This window comes from Podarcis erhardii (genome assembly GCF_964252035.2).
Source record: "Podarcis erhardii genome assembly, chromosome: 2".
NCBI classification, from domain to species: Eukaryota; Metazoa; Chordata; class Lepidosauria; order Squamata; family Lacertidae; genus Podarcis; species Podarcis erhardii.
In genome coordinates, this window is record NC_138498.1 from 90,770,609 (window position 1) to 90,785,340 (window position 14,732).

The window sequence follows — 14,732 nt, forward strand, 5'->3', positions numbered from 1 at the left end:
GGCAGCTAAAGCAGGGCCAGATTCAGGTTTGATGAGGCCCTAAGCTACTGAAGGTAATGAGGCCCTTTATATGTCCAGCTGTCCTTTGTCAACAACAAATTGTCACTGTTTTTTTGTGTTGAATATATGCTATATGGTAATTTATGGACCCAATAGGTATCTAAAGCCATTTGCACAGAACAAAATATGTAATTTATCAAAGTAATTGTTGAACTGAAATACAATTAAGAAGAAGTATATTACAGTGGTACCTCGGGTTAAGTACTTAATTTGTTCCAGAGGTCCGTTCTTAACCTGAAACTGTTCTTAACCTGAAGCACCACTTTATCTAATGGGGCCTCCTGCAACCGCTGCGCCGCCAGAGCATGATTTCTGTTCTCATCCTGAAGCAAAGTTCTTAACCTGAAGAACTATTTCTGGGTTAGCGGAGTCTATAACCTGAAGCATATGTAACCTGAAGCGTATGTAACCCGAGGTACCACTGTAATAGTAAAATACAATTAAGAAGAAGTATATTAATAGTGAAATAATTATTAAACTATTAAGGGGCCTACACAGAACAAAACAAAACAAAGCAAAACAAAACACTGTTGCTGTATGTAGGTTTTATTTTATTTGTTTTTTATCTTATATTTTGGAAATGTACATCCAGGTTTTTTTCCCTTTACGTTTTTGGGCTATAGCTTGTTTAGCTTATACGTAAATTCAGCACTGAGGCACAGAAAACAACAGGCTGTGCTCCACTCTGTCACTTCCCCCACCAATGGTCCTGTGGGGAAGAAAAATGAATGTAAACTTCATTGCCTGCTCCTGTTGTACAGCCTTCTCTCCCTACAGGGTGAACTTTACATTTTATATCATTTATTTGTTTTAGCATTTATTTGTTGCAAACTGCCTTGGGTGCCTTAGCAAACAGACAGTAGATAAATGCAGTTGATCAGTAACGTTTGTGACTACATATCTCATCACACTGTGCTGCTTTGAGGCTGATGGAAATTGTAGTCCAAAATATCTGGTGGGCACCAGCCAGCACTGATGACAACTGCATCAAATTTTATAGAATGGCAGAGAAGGGTTCTACTTCAAGTGCACTGATTCACATTTCAACAATTAAAATTTGGCTGCAGAGCTTGCTTAATTGATTTATTAAACCATTTATGTTTCACACTCCATGCTATTGGATTTCAGGGCAATGTACAACATAAAACACCCCAGAACATCAGTAACGTACCGCGAATATCAATGTATTTGAATAGGCAGGGGAACATTGTGTATCTCAATAGGGAGATAATCTGAATTAAAGTACAGGAGATGTAATTAAACTCATATGGGTGTGGTAGAGTCAGATTCTGCTACTCTGAGGTCAGGAGAATGTGAAGTATTTGTATAATAGAATATTGCTTCACAGTCTAAGTGGGATGCGTCAGGAGAGAACAGGAGGTCAGATTAGTGGCAAAGACTGCAAGCCTATACAGTGGTACCTCGGGTTAAGTACTTAATTTGTTCTGGAGGTCTGTTCTAACCTGAAACTGTTCTTAACCTGAAGCACCACTTTAGCTAATGGGGCCTCCTGCTGCTGCTGCGCCGCCGGAGCACGATTTCTGTTCTCATCCTGAAGCAAAGTTCTTAACCCGAGGTACTATTTCTGGGTTAACCGAGTTTGTAGCCTGAAGCGTATGTAACCTGAAGCGTATGTAACCCGAGGTACCACTGTACATGTTTATTCAGAAGCATGTCTCACTCAGGTCTGGGAGGCTTTACCTTTCAATCATATGGAGCAGAACCCATTGGATGTAATAGGAAATACTTCTGAATTATATAGGATTACACTGCAATAGTTGAAATTTGTCTGCTCTCCTTGCTTTTCTGGCATCATAATGGTGATCTTTCTAATCAGCTTTTCATAATTTAAATGAACAAGAGCCTTTCTTAGACTGCTTCTGTAGCATTCTTGCCTTTTTGCTTCCCCCTTATGCTTTTTTATGAGAGTTTCTAAATGGTTTTCTGCAGTGTATCTGGACTATGGTAAGAGGCTGACCCTCTTTTGGGCTAAATAGATTACATTTTTACATTGTCTCTCTCTAAGTACTTGAAGGCAGAAAGGCTTCTGGATGCACTGCTGATACAGGCCTCAAGCTCAAGTGGGTTTCATGCATTTCTTTCATGCATACTGTTCAGCTTAATTTGCCAAAGCAAAGGTATTCTCATTGCAGTAAACAAAGAACTGCTTTTGCTTGTGCTTTTATGAATGTCATTCATTGGAACACTAGCTTTCTTACAAAGTGCTTCGCTTTGATCTGCTAGTTTCTGTTTTGAATAGTAATAGTAATATGCTTTTCTGAAAATCTGTTTCAAGTTTTGTGTGGCCATTCAGGTTTGAATGGGGTCATAGGTTCTTGAACTAGCTGGGAATTTTATATATATATATATATATATATATATATATATATATATATATATATACACACACACACACACACACACACACACACACACACTCACACACACTTTGGAATTTGAAGTAATTGTGAAACCTTTTTATGGGAAGAGAATGTTCTGTGGAGAAAAGGACAGCAGGGGGACAGCAGGACAAATCAGCACAATAATTCTTTTTCTGCCAGAATGTATTTGCTTTCTTGGATGGCTTTAAAAGAGGGGTAGGCAAAATTCATGGAGGAGAGGGCTATCGATGGCTACTAGCTGTGCTGGATTTGCTCTACCTCCACAGTTGGAGTCAGTGAGGCTTCTAAATACAAGTTGCTGGAAACCACAGGAGGGGAGAGTGTTCTTGTGTGCTCTGCTCCCTGGTTTCCCACAGGCATCTGGTTGGGCATGTGACAACAGGATACTAAGCTGGATGGGCCATTGGCCTGATCCAGCAAGCTACTTTTATGCTCCTTTATAGGAGCAACAGCCACACATGCATTCACTGTGGCTCTGATTGTCTTGTACATCCATATTTTACGGAGGGGAGGGATGAGGAACCCTCCAAATGAGAGCCAGTGTGGTGTAGTGGTTAAGAGCAGTAGACTCGTAATCTGGTGAACTGAGTTCACTTCCCCGTTCCTCCACATGCAGTTGCTGGGTGACCTTGGGCTAGTCACTGTTATGTACGGAAATTCTCACCCTGGGACAGCAGGGAGATACTGTAGATAGTTTAGGTCCACAAATGCAAATAAGGGAACGAAAGTGACGTTCAGTGATTGGATAGTAACAGAAAATGGTTACTGTTGCGTTCTAGTGGAGCTCTATATAAGAAGGCTGGCTGAACCCTTCAGTTCAGTTCTGTTCTGGCCTGTGAATAAAGAAGAGCTGCTTGAAGAATCGCTGTGTCGTCTGATATGTTCACCCACAACTTAACAGTCACGCTTCTCTGAAGTCTCTCAGCCTCACTCACCTCACAGAGTGTTTGTTGTGGGGGAGGAAGGGAAAGGAGATTGTTAGCCGCTTTGAGACTCCTTCGGGTAGTGATAAAGCAGGATATCAAATCCAAACTCCTCTTCTTCTCCAAATGTAGCTGGACTCCAGCTTTCATCAGCCCCGGCCAGCAAAGTGAATGTCCCTGGGAATGATGTGAGTTGCAGTCCAGCAACATCTGGAAGGCCACAGATTCCTCATACTCTAGGGTGCATAGGAGCCAACTCCTAGGGGCTGAGGTTCCTTTGCCCCCCTCCCCTGCCCAATAAAATATTTATAGAGGCCAAGCCCCCCAAAGCTGATGGACATTGTCATTCAAATGGTGCGCATGTGCCGCATCTTGTGATTGAATATTCAGGGCAGGGCTTTCCTCCCACGCAGCGATATTTTATTCAAGCTGGCACCCCTGCTAGGGTGAAAGAATGAAAAAGGGAATTAACCAATTGTTTGGGTAATATCTGCAGTTCTCCTTTCTGTAATTTGGTTTGCGTGATTTACCCAAGCTCCTTGGCAACAAAACAAATACCTGGACAATGTCAGTTTCACAGATGGTATTTGTTCCACATTTAAATGACAAGAACTGAAGATTAAAAACAAGCAAACCGATAGCACAAACTTGCTTAAGTGCAAACACAGATGATACCAAAGCGAAAAGCAACGAGAGGCTTCCACCCATACTTGTGTGTGTTGGTGTGCACATTTTCAAAGATGACCATTTTTTATTCCATGCCATTTTACGGTACTAAAGTTTGGCATGCCATGAATTATTCTACAATTTCAGTGCTAAAGGATCAATTTCCCACCCCCCGCCCTGGCTGATGCTTTTAGTTTGCTCCATGAAACCCCCCCACCCCCAAACATGTGATCTTCATTATGTTATGTCTTCAAAATATTTATTTAGCAGATTGCTAAGGGGGAGGGGAAAGACCATAGCTTAGTGATAGAGATTTACAACATCGTAGGTTCAACCTCTGGCATCTGCAGGTAGGGTGGGGAAAGGCTGGCATTTGAAACTTGAGGACTGCTAACAGTAGACAGTACTAAGCTACTATCATATTGTACAAGGCAGCTTCCTGTGTTCCTATTTCTGTATTTACAAAATAAGACGGACTCACCAACCACTGAATCTGTTAACTGCAACTTGGAAATGGATTCCAGGCACTTTTATCCATTCTTTACTTGCAGGTACTGGTTATACTTCTAGCTGAGTGAAGCGCAGTACAGATTGCCCACCATTTTGTACATCTAGGGATCTTCATACACTACAGAAAAGGACAGGAGTTTGTACATTTTGCTGCTGTCTTGGTTTTGGGTTTCTTTCCTTGGAGCCAGCTCTACAATTAGGCAGGGGGAAGTTGCCACCTCAGGCGTCATATGCCTTCCATATGACTGGGTTGCCTGCCCCAGGCAACCTCCAGGGCATTCCTCCTAACCCCTCTTGTAGTGAGGGGAGGGGAAGGGGCATGATTCCTTTCAGTCAACATGCTACGACAGGGGTCCCCGACCTTTTCTGGCCTGGGAACACACTTGGACATATAAAACACTGTTGTGGACACCACAACACACTAATTTAACAGTGGAAAAGCTAGTGATAATAACAAACCTTCCACCAAACAACAGACAAAACACTGAGATACCCCCAAAACAAATAAGACGCAGAACCAAAAATGCAAGCAGTCTCCCCACAAATAAATAAATAGAATCGTTTTTTTCTTTAAAAAAGTTGTGTTGTTGTTTTTTTTAAAAAATGGGAGGGTCAGAAGGCCTTGGTGTGTGCCAAGGCATATGTCTGAGGGCTCTGCAGTGCAGATGTGCATCATGCCAGGGACCCGAAATATATATAACCTTCTAATGAGAAAAAGTTAAGTTGTGGTATTTAAAAGGCAAGCTGAGTATCTGAACCACTTCAGTAGGAGAGGTGGCTTGTTCAGGGATAGGGTTAATCACTCTCTTTTCGCTAGGCACTTGTCTAGGCGCTTGAGAACTTAGAACAGCATCCTTTTAAAAAACCCTCTGCTTATGTGGGAGCAGGGAGGGGAAGGAAAGATTGATTGTGCTGGCAGGCTGCCCTCCTCGCATGACCTTTGTTCTTGCTGCAGCATCGTGCCAAAGACTGATTGGCCTTAACTGTGCAACGCAAATTAATATTTAATTCCCTGTCATCCCAGCACATTTTTAATCCAGCCCTTGCTATAATTCTTCCTGATTGATTTCCAGCATGCTGACTTCGCAGTTTTTCCTCTTTTTTTAACCAGTTTAGCCATCGATTTAGAGGCCACGCTGGGAATCTAAACATCTATAAAGGCTCGTGTTGCTGTGCCCTGATTATTGTTAACAGAAAATTTAATCTATTCTTTTTAAATATGTATATGAGTGAGCGCGTGTTTACATATAAAAAGAGGCAGGCAGACAGATACATGAGGGCAACTGCCATTAAACCACTGTTCAAATGAAAGGTTCCTGGACTGCAGACAGGCCCAGCTTGAAGTATTTTTGTGGGTTTCACACAAGAAACCGCCAGCGGTCACTCAGTCCAGGCAGCTCTAATTGGGAGAGAGAAATGTGATGGGGAGCAAGAGAGAGGCAGGAATGGTAGTGAATAGCAGCAGGGTGGGAGGCAGCATCAGTTGGACAGAGAACCAAGGGAGGCTACAAAGAGGATTATAAATAAAAGAGAGAGCAGCTACTCTAGGAAGGGGGCAAGATGACCTAAATGCTCCTAAAAGAAAGATTATGAAGTGGAGACACACAGATGGTGGAGGTGTGGTGAAGAGTCCAGAAGGACAGGAGGAACCAGTAACCCAGGGATAGCATAAAAGGTAAAGGGACCCCTGACCATTAGGTCCAGTCACGGATGACTCTGGGGTTGCGGCTCTCATCTCACTTTAAAGGCCAAGGGAGCCGGCGTTTGTGTGCTCCACAGACAGTTTTTCCAGGTCATGTGGCCAGCATGACTAAGCTGCTTATGGCGAACCAGAGCAGCGCATGGAAACGCCGTTTACCTTCCCACTGGAGCGATACCTATTTATCTACTGAGCAACGGGAGCTCACCCCATCGCGGGGATTCGAACCGCTTACCTTCTGATCGACAAGTCCTAGGCTCTGTGGTTTAACCCACAGCGCCACCCGCGTCCCTATGATAGCATAGGACGGGGCAACTGGCCTGACTGGCTGAGTAGTGTCTACAACACTGACTTGCAGAGGCTCTCTAGGGTTTCCGACAAAGGTATCCTTTTACAACTCTACCTATAGATGCTGGAGATTTAACCCAAGACTTTCTGCATGAAAAGTATGTGCTTTACCTCTTAGTCAGGGAGTGAGGAACCTCTGGCTCACAGGCCTAATTATCCCCCCCCCAAAAAAAAAACCCATCTTCCCCATTTGGCCCAAGCCATGCCCCCTGCCAACCACCTGACTTTGTAAGCTGCTTGCAGAGAGTCCTGATTAGTGCTTGGAAGTCCCAGTCACCCAGTGCCATGCCACTGACTTCATTGTGGCACTAGGTGATTGACAGACAGGCAGCCCCACGCACAAGCCAGATTTAAACCCTGTTTGGATGAGAGTAGGGGAGATACAAATCTGGCCTACTGGCTGGATCCTGTTCCGTACCCTGGTTGTAAGGTGTTTTGTTTTGTTTTGAAGTTAAGGCCTATCAAGAAGAATGTCTTGACAAGCATTTGCCTTAGGAATGTACATTAATACCTTGGGTTACATACGCTTCAGGTTACAGACTCCACTAACCCAGAAATATTACCTCGGGTTAAGAACTTTGCTTCAGGATGAGAACAGAAATCGTGCTCCGGCAGTGCGACAGCAGTGGGAGGCCCCATTAGCTAAAGTGGTACCCCGGGTTAAGAACAGTTTCAGGTTAAGAAAGGACTTCCAGAACAAATTAAGTTCTTAACCCAAGGTACCACTGTATTGTGATTCAGCATCTGCCACTGTTCCTGCTGAGCTCTCTCCCCCTCTCTCCCTGTTATATCCTGTTTGTTGCTGCTGTGTTTGATCCCCCCCCCCAAGTCGCTGTTGTTGCCATGCCACAGGGCAGCCTAGAGTTTGTGTCATGAGTAGGTCAGGAGGGAGGAAAAGCTCTGTATGGGTGTTGCTGCAATCCTATCAATATGTACCTTAAAAATATGAAGGCTGCAATTTGTGTGTGTCGCTTTTCACAAGACTTCATTTCGCATAGATCTCACCACCGTAAGGCAACTTAAAACGCTCGTGCATTCTCTCTTTCCAGGGTGCAAACCAATAGATCCTATAAATCTGTCCTAAAATAGCATTACCCTCCTGGCAACATGGTAATGATTTTACCAGGACTGATTGCCACTGAATCGAAAGTGATGTGCTGCCATCTTGTGAGCATTTCTTGAAAATTCAAGCCCTACTCTGGAATTTCTAGTACTGTAGTGCAGTGTTTCCCAACCTTTTTTGGGCAAAGGCACACTTGTTTCATGAAAAAAATCTCGAGGCACACCACCATTAGAAAATGTTTAAAAAATTAACTCTGTGCCTATATTGACTATATATACAGTGGTGCCCCGCAAGACGAATGCCTCGCAAGACTGAAAACCCGCAAGACGAAAGGGTTTTCCGTTTTTTGAGGCACTTTGCAAGATGAATTTCCCTATGGGCTTGCTTCGCAAGAAGAAAGCCTATAGGGAAATCTCCGGGGACCTCTTTTAAATGCTGGCGGTGGGGAGCAAAGCCTTCCCCCCCTCCGGCCTTCAGAAGAGGTCCAGGAAGGCCGGCGGGGGCCGAAAGGCTTTGCTCCCCACCGCCAGCATTTTAAAAGCAGTCCGGGATAGCAGGGAAGCGCTTCCCGCTATCCTGGACGGCTTTTGAAGGCAGGCGGGGGGAGCAAAGACTTTTGTTCCCCCGCCCGCCTTCAGAAGAGGTCCAGGACCTCTTCTGAAGGCTGGCGGGGGGTGAAAGTCTTTGCTCCCCCCTGCCTGCCTTCCCGGGAGAGCGTAGAAACGCAGCACGTTTCTCCTCTGTCCCGGACGGCTTTTGAAGGGGGGGAGCAAAGACTTTCCGCTCTCCCGGGAAGGCAGGCACGGGGGAGCAAAGACCTTTGCCCCCCGCCCGCCTTCAGAAGAGGCCCTGGACCTCTTCTGAAGGCGGGCGGGGGGCGAAAGTCTTTGCTCCCCTCTGCCTGCCTTCAAAAGCTGTCCGGGACAGCGGAGAAACACGCTGTGTTTCTCCGCTCTCCCGGGAAGGCAGGCAGGGGGGAGTAAAGACTTTCACCCCCCGCCAGCCTTCAGAAGAGGTCCTGGACCTCTTCTGAAGGCGGGCGGGGGGCAAAAGTTTTTGTCCCCCCTGCCTGCCTTCCCGGGGGCTTTTAAATCGCCCCGGGACAGCGGAGAAGTCCTCCGCTGTCCCGGGGCGATTTTTAAATGCTGGCGGTGCACTTCTTGCAGCCGGGTCCCAGGCCCAAGCTGGGCGGGCGAAACCCCGACGGATGCCGGCCTGAGGCGCGCCTAACCCTGCCCCGCCGCAGGGTCGAGGCCTAGCCCTCCTCCAACTGCCCTGCTCCCCGTGCCCGTTTCCTCCGAGGTAAGTGGCTCCAGTGGAGCTGCCTCCCGCCGCGCGCAGACTGGGCGCCCCGGGAAGGCGCAGCGGCGCCCCGACCGCCCCTCTCCGCCTGCGCTCGCTCCTCAGCCGGGCCAGCGGAGCACCGCCTGCCCAGCGCCCGCCACCCAATTGCGCGTCCTGGTGGCGGGAGGAGGGGGCGGCGTCGGCGCCCGGAGCCTGTGAGCCGAGGCGATGTGGGCCGGGCCTAAGCGCTGCCTCTGCCGTCGTTGCTGCTGCCGCCGCCGCCATAATGCTTGTTTGCTTTCAATGAGTGTGCCCTCCCACGGCACACCAGGCAACGTCTCGCGGCACACTAGTGTGCCGCGGAACACCGGTTGGGAAACACTGCTGTAGTGGTATATGGTGCCCAGTCTCTACCTCTGGCAAATACTTTTTTGTTCAGTAGAATTTAAGAACGCGCAGAACACACATATCTGAAGTGAAAAGATAAATCATGATTATCATTTTTCTCCCTCCTGGCCTTTTTATATACTATACTAGCTTTCTGAAAGCACCTCAGTGTGGTAAGATAGCAAGTTCACCATGCACTGAAAACTGTTGGGGGAAAACAAAAATTAAAGAATCAGTGTCTTGCCAGGTGGAGAAGTATCAAACAACTTAGAATTGTAGAATCATAGAACTGTAAAGTTGGAAGTCGCCCCAAGGGTCATCTAGTCCAACCCCCTGCAATGCAAATAACTTTCAATATGTTGGTTTCCATCATATTCTGAAGACACACATCTTCACCTTTGACATCTGAGTTATATGTTTTGTGACAGCCAAATGCTCATGCCTTTTTCCATTGTACCCCATTCTGTTGCCTACTGAATCAGAACCTAAGGAAGAGCATACTTAAGTTATCATGGGAACAGAGCCAGCAGTAACACAAAGTGCGCTTCCTATAGATCCCCCCCCCAAATAATTCCTTCCCAGCAGGTCTTTCTCATATTACAGTGGTACCTTGGGATACAGACACTTCAGGTTACAGACGCTTCAGGTTACAGACTCCACTAACCCAGAAATATTACCTTGGGTTAAGAACTTTGCTTCAGGATGAGAACAGAAATCGTGCAGCAGTGGCACAGCGGCAGCAGGAGGCCCCATTAGCTAAAGTAGTGCTTCAGGTTAAGAACAGTTTCAGGTTAAGAACAGACCTCCAGAATGAATTAAGTTCTTAACCTGAGGTACCACTGTAGTTGCACTTCTGCCTCAGAAAGGTATCCCTTTGTATTAGAATATTTAATTTTGGGGGGTATATTAGGGTTTCCCCAATGACTTTCAGAAGGCCACAAGCCTACATTAACAGCATCACCTTTGAAATGTTGCACAGAAAGTGGCATTTAATGTGTGCATGAAGCCAGCTTGCGCAAAGGAACGTTTCTCTCTTCTCTTCCCCTTGTGTGCCCCCTGCCCCCAGCACAAACCTGTTTGGGGGTTTCTCCCCACCCTTCAGAGCAGATTTAGGGTGCACAAGAGGCATGCAGGGGGAGCACTGGGTGGGGGGAGAGTCTCATTGTGCAAGTGGACCTTGTTCCACACATACAACAACTTATTTAAATTGGCCCACTAGTAGTCAATTTGGGGATATATGATGTGGTTTCAATATGATTGCTTGGGTTGGGGTAGGAAGTGACATTCATTCAGCTGCTTAGTATTATATGCAAAAGAATGTTCTAGAAGCCCAGCTTTTAGAAAGAATACTGTACAGTGGTACCTCGGGTTACATACGCTTCAGGTTACAGACGCTTCAGGTTACAGACTAGAAATAGTACCTCGGGTTAAGAACTTTGCTTCAGGGTGAGAACAGAAATCATGCTCCAGAGGCGAGGCAGCAGCAGGAGGCGCCATTAGCTAAAGTGGTGCTTCAGGTTAAGAACAGTTTCAGGTTAAGAACGGACCTCCGGAACGAATTAAATACTTAACCCGAGGTACCACTGTAGTATGAAGCTTCTAGGTTTTATGGCTATATATCAAACTTTGAAAGAATGACCAGAATGTTGTAATATACACTTACTTACTTGTGTGCATGAAAGGGTTAACCTGAGCTCAGGTTGCCTGTGGGAGCTCCCTGAAAGTCTACTGAACCTCTCTAAAAGGAGATTCTACAACCTGAATCATTGTTAACTCAAATATTGCATGAACCTTTTTGTAAGGAAATCAAGTTATTTTCTTTTTAGGTCACTTGGAAGCCTTTTCTCCTTCATTTTTATGGCCATCAGATGGAACTAGTTTGCCATGGGCGTAGCTAGGAGGTTGGCAGAAGCTGGGACAGAGTAATGGGAGCTCACCCCGTCTCAGGGTTCAAACCACCGACCTTCCAATCAGCAAGGCCAAGAGGCTCAATGGTTTAGACCACAGCACCACCCGCGTCGCAGACGCAGATGTGAACAAACGCCAGCTCCCTCGGCCTAAAGCAAGATGAGTGCCGCAACTCATAGTTGGCTTTGACTGGACTTAACTATCCAGGGGTCCTTTACCTTTTAGCTTTACCTAGCCAGGAGGGGACAGGGGGGCAGCTGTCCCCCCATCAAGTAAATAAATACAAATACGGTACTTATCTAACTGACCAATTGTGTCGCAGATAACTCAGTTCTGCCCCCCTAACATAAAGCCTGCCCCCCCAACATAAATCCTGGCTACGCTCATGTTGTTTGCTGTAACTTCAGGAAAGTCAGTGAATAAACACTTGGTTTTTCAAAGCTAAGTGTCTGTGATTTATTCTAGCCTAAGTATTTTCCTGGGGAACATCTATTTAGAGGTGGCAGATGCAAATCTAACTAAGTTTTAATGTGCTTGGTAACATTTGCCATTGTGCGTAACTCTGCTATAAGAGAGTAAGGATCTCTCTACCAAACCCCTCTCTTCAACACAAAATAGGTCTGCAGATGGCACAGAATAAAAAATAAGGTGGCTGCGCACTTCATTGGTTATGTAGGCTAAGTGTAAGCCTTATGAATAGTCAATGGCTGAGCTAAAAAAAGACCACGCAACCAGAAAGAACTTCTATTTGTATACATAGGTTTGCTTTCTTGAGCTCAGTGTCTTTTAGTTTTAGTTTTAACTCCTGCCCGACAAAAACACAGTGAGGTCTTGTTTTATAATATATTCTATTTGTAATCATTTCTCTGTGAAATGGCTCTCTGTTGTTTCATGGAGTTATTTTTACAAAAGGATCACTCTTCCACACCCAGTTGCAGTTGTGCGTAAGGGCCCTCTCATTTTCTTCCATACCTCTTAGTCATTTAGCTAGATGAGAATCGGGTCCCTTTCAGACAAGCTGTTTTTTATTATTATTTCAGAGCACATGACCTGCGCCTCACTTTTACCCAGGCATCCAAAAACATGTGGCCCTGAAGAAAGCACTTTTCCAAGGGTGAGTGTGAGGCACGAGAGCATGGCACCCAAAATGGCCACCATCGTGCAAAAAAAGGGGGAATATCCTGTTTTTTTCCAAGGCACTTGGCAGGTATGCATGGAAGGTAGAGGGAGGGAGGGTTCACCTCAAGAACAAAATGTCTACGGCCTGCCCTGGCTTCTTGTAATAGCTCTGCTCCTCAGCAGGCTAATTAGCAAAATTTATTTCACATTTACAGGCAATTACAACTCATAAACAGATAAGCTCTCCCAAAGGTCTTCATTCTCCTTTTTAGCATTTTCTTTTGTTTCCACCGTACTTTTAGGATTATGACCTTGATGAATTCACAAGTTATTGGATTAACCGCCAAGGCAGGCCACACAAAGTTCTTCTAGCTACCCACTGGTGATTTTCTAGATCCTCTCTGCAGATGTTCTGGATGTTGGAAATGTTTGAGAATTTACCGTAAATCTACTTTAGTGAGAGAGGTGGCTTCTCCCTCTTCTTCCAGAAGATGGCAATCAACACAAATTTATAACATCTTGCTATGTTTTCTAAAGGTGGCATGGGAGTGACCTCTGTCTATTGTGAACAAAATTAATTAAGATGAAACTTCTAGAGAAGGGTCTTTTTCTTTAAAGTAAAGAAAGAGTAATCGGAAATCTTATTCAGCAGGCTTGTAAGAATTAAGCTGCCATAGGTAGTAAGAGCAAGAAAAAGGAGGATCTAAGTAAATATGAAATGGATTAAAAAAAATAAAGAAATCAAAGAGCTTTTTCCATATCAACACAAGTGCATAGCTGAGCTGCTTGCTTTTTTATTGTATGTTAAATTGCCCTTTTGCTGTGATGTCCAGCAGCACGTTTTGGGACAAGGACAGTAAGTATTCCGGTGCTAAACAGACAATAACTCTACTTCTGAGCTAGGAGGGAGAATATCCGTGGTAGAGCAGGTGATTTGCATGCAGAAAGTCTTATTTTAATCCCTTGCATTACCAGGGTCTCAGGGCCAACACTTAGAGATGTTCCTACTCCTCTGTTTCCTGCAGTTCCAATGATCTTGAGCAGGGCCGGCCCTCCATGAGGCAAGGTGAAGGAACTGCCTCAGGGAGCATGATCCGCAGAAGCAGCAGATCCAGCCTCCAAGGAGTGGATCACCCACTGCTACGGTGGCAGCAACAGCAGTGGTATGCTCCTTGGAGGCTGGTTATACAGGGGGCACTGCTGGTCTCTTCCCCCTTGTTCCCAGTGTAGGTCTTTATTTCCCCCCTGTTCCTGATGTAGATCTTCACTCAACCCTTCTTCTCTGGCAGGGAGAAGGCACCATTTTGTGGTTCACCTCAGGTGCCAAAATGGCTTGGGCTGGCCCTGAAACTTTGCATTTTAGAGTATGCTCCCACTAGCGCCATCTGATACTTCTGTTGAAATTCAAAAAAGAAGCTTCAGAGAAGCAATTTTTTCTGACTTGTGAAGGGTAGGTAGGTAGGCAGGCAGGCAGAGAGTTAAACTTCCCTCCCCCCTCCCACCTCCATGGTCGAAAGGCTGTTCAGGCTCCTCCTCCTCCGCTGCTATTTACATAGCAAAAGCAAGATGTTTGCTGCCTTAATGCAATTAATCGTTCCAGTCTTATTTGGCCCCCAGGACATTTTTAACATCCTTCTTCCATTCAAAGTAGGCAGAACTGATCTAGATGGACCAACTGCGTGATGCAGAGAAAAATATATATATATTGTAGCCTGCTTTGATTAATCTAGGGTTAATTAATTATCCTTCCTTGATTCCATTCAAGTCCTAACAGAGATTAAAATTCCCACTCTGTGACCCTTCTGAAGTGGTAAAACTGTGCAACCCTTTTTTAATTATAAGGCGGTAATAACCAGAAGTAATTGATCTTGATTATGCAGTGGATCTGCATTGAATGAACACCTAGAATATGAAGGACTGAGTTCATCCTTAAAATGAATAAATTATTTTTTAGTAACCACTATGAATGAAAAGTTTTTAATGACATGGGTTAACTTTACATAGAAATTAAGTTTCCTGAGCACAATAATGATAGTGACATGGCTGATCCGTGTGTCTCTGAATGCCAATTGCAGGGAATCACAAATGGGGAGAGAATGAATGAATGAATCTTTATTTGCATCAGCCATCGGCCATAGCAGTAAAACAACAATATACAAAGAACAGAAATGGGGAGAGGGCTGTAGCAGTCAGGTCCTGCTCTTGGGCTTTCCACAAGCATCTGGTTGGCCAATGTGAGAACAGGAGGCTGGACTAGATGGGTCATTGGCCCAATCCAACTCTTTGTATGCTCTTATCTACTATAATGTTGTGGGTGAATCAGGCTGTCCTTCAACTAGACTATGAAACGTACACTGGCTTTT

At 45.3% G+C, this 14,732-nt stretch overlaps 1 long non-coding RNA gene across 1 annotated transcript; it reads left to right on the forward strand.

The window, feature by feature from the left end:
• The first annotated feature begins 9,854 nt into the window (after window positions 1–9,854).
• On the forward strand, window positions 9,855–13,084 carry LOC309337477. The gene is made up of 3 exons (XR_014154342.1): window positions 9,855–9,881; window positions 12,291–12,457; window positions 12,672–13,084. It is a non-coding gene; the product is annotated as an uncharacterized lncRNA (long non-coding RNA).
• The last annotated feature ends 1,648 nt before the right edge of the window (window positions 13,085–14,732 follow it).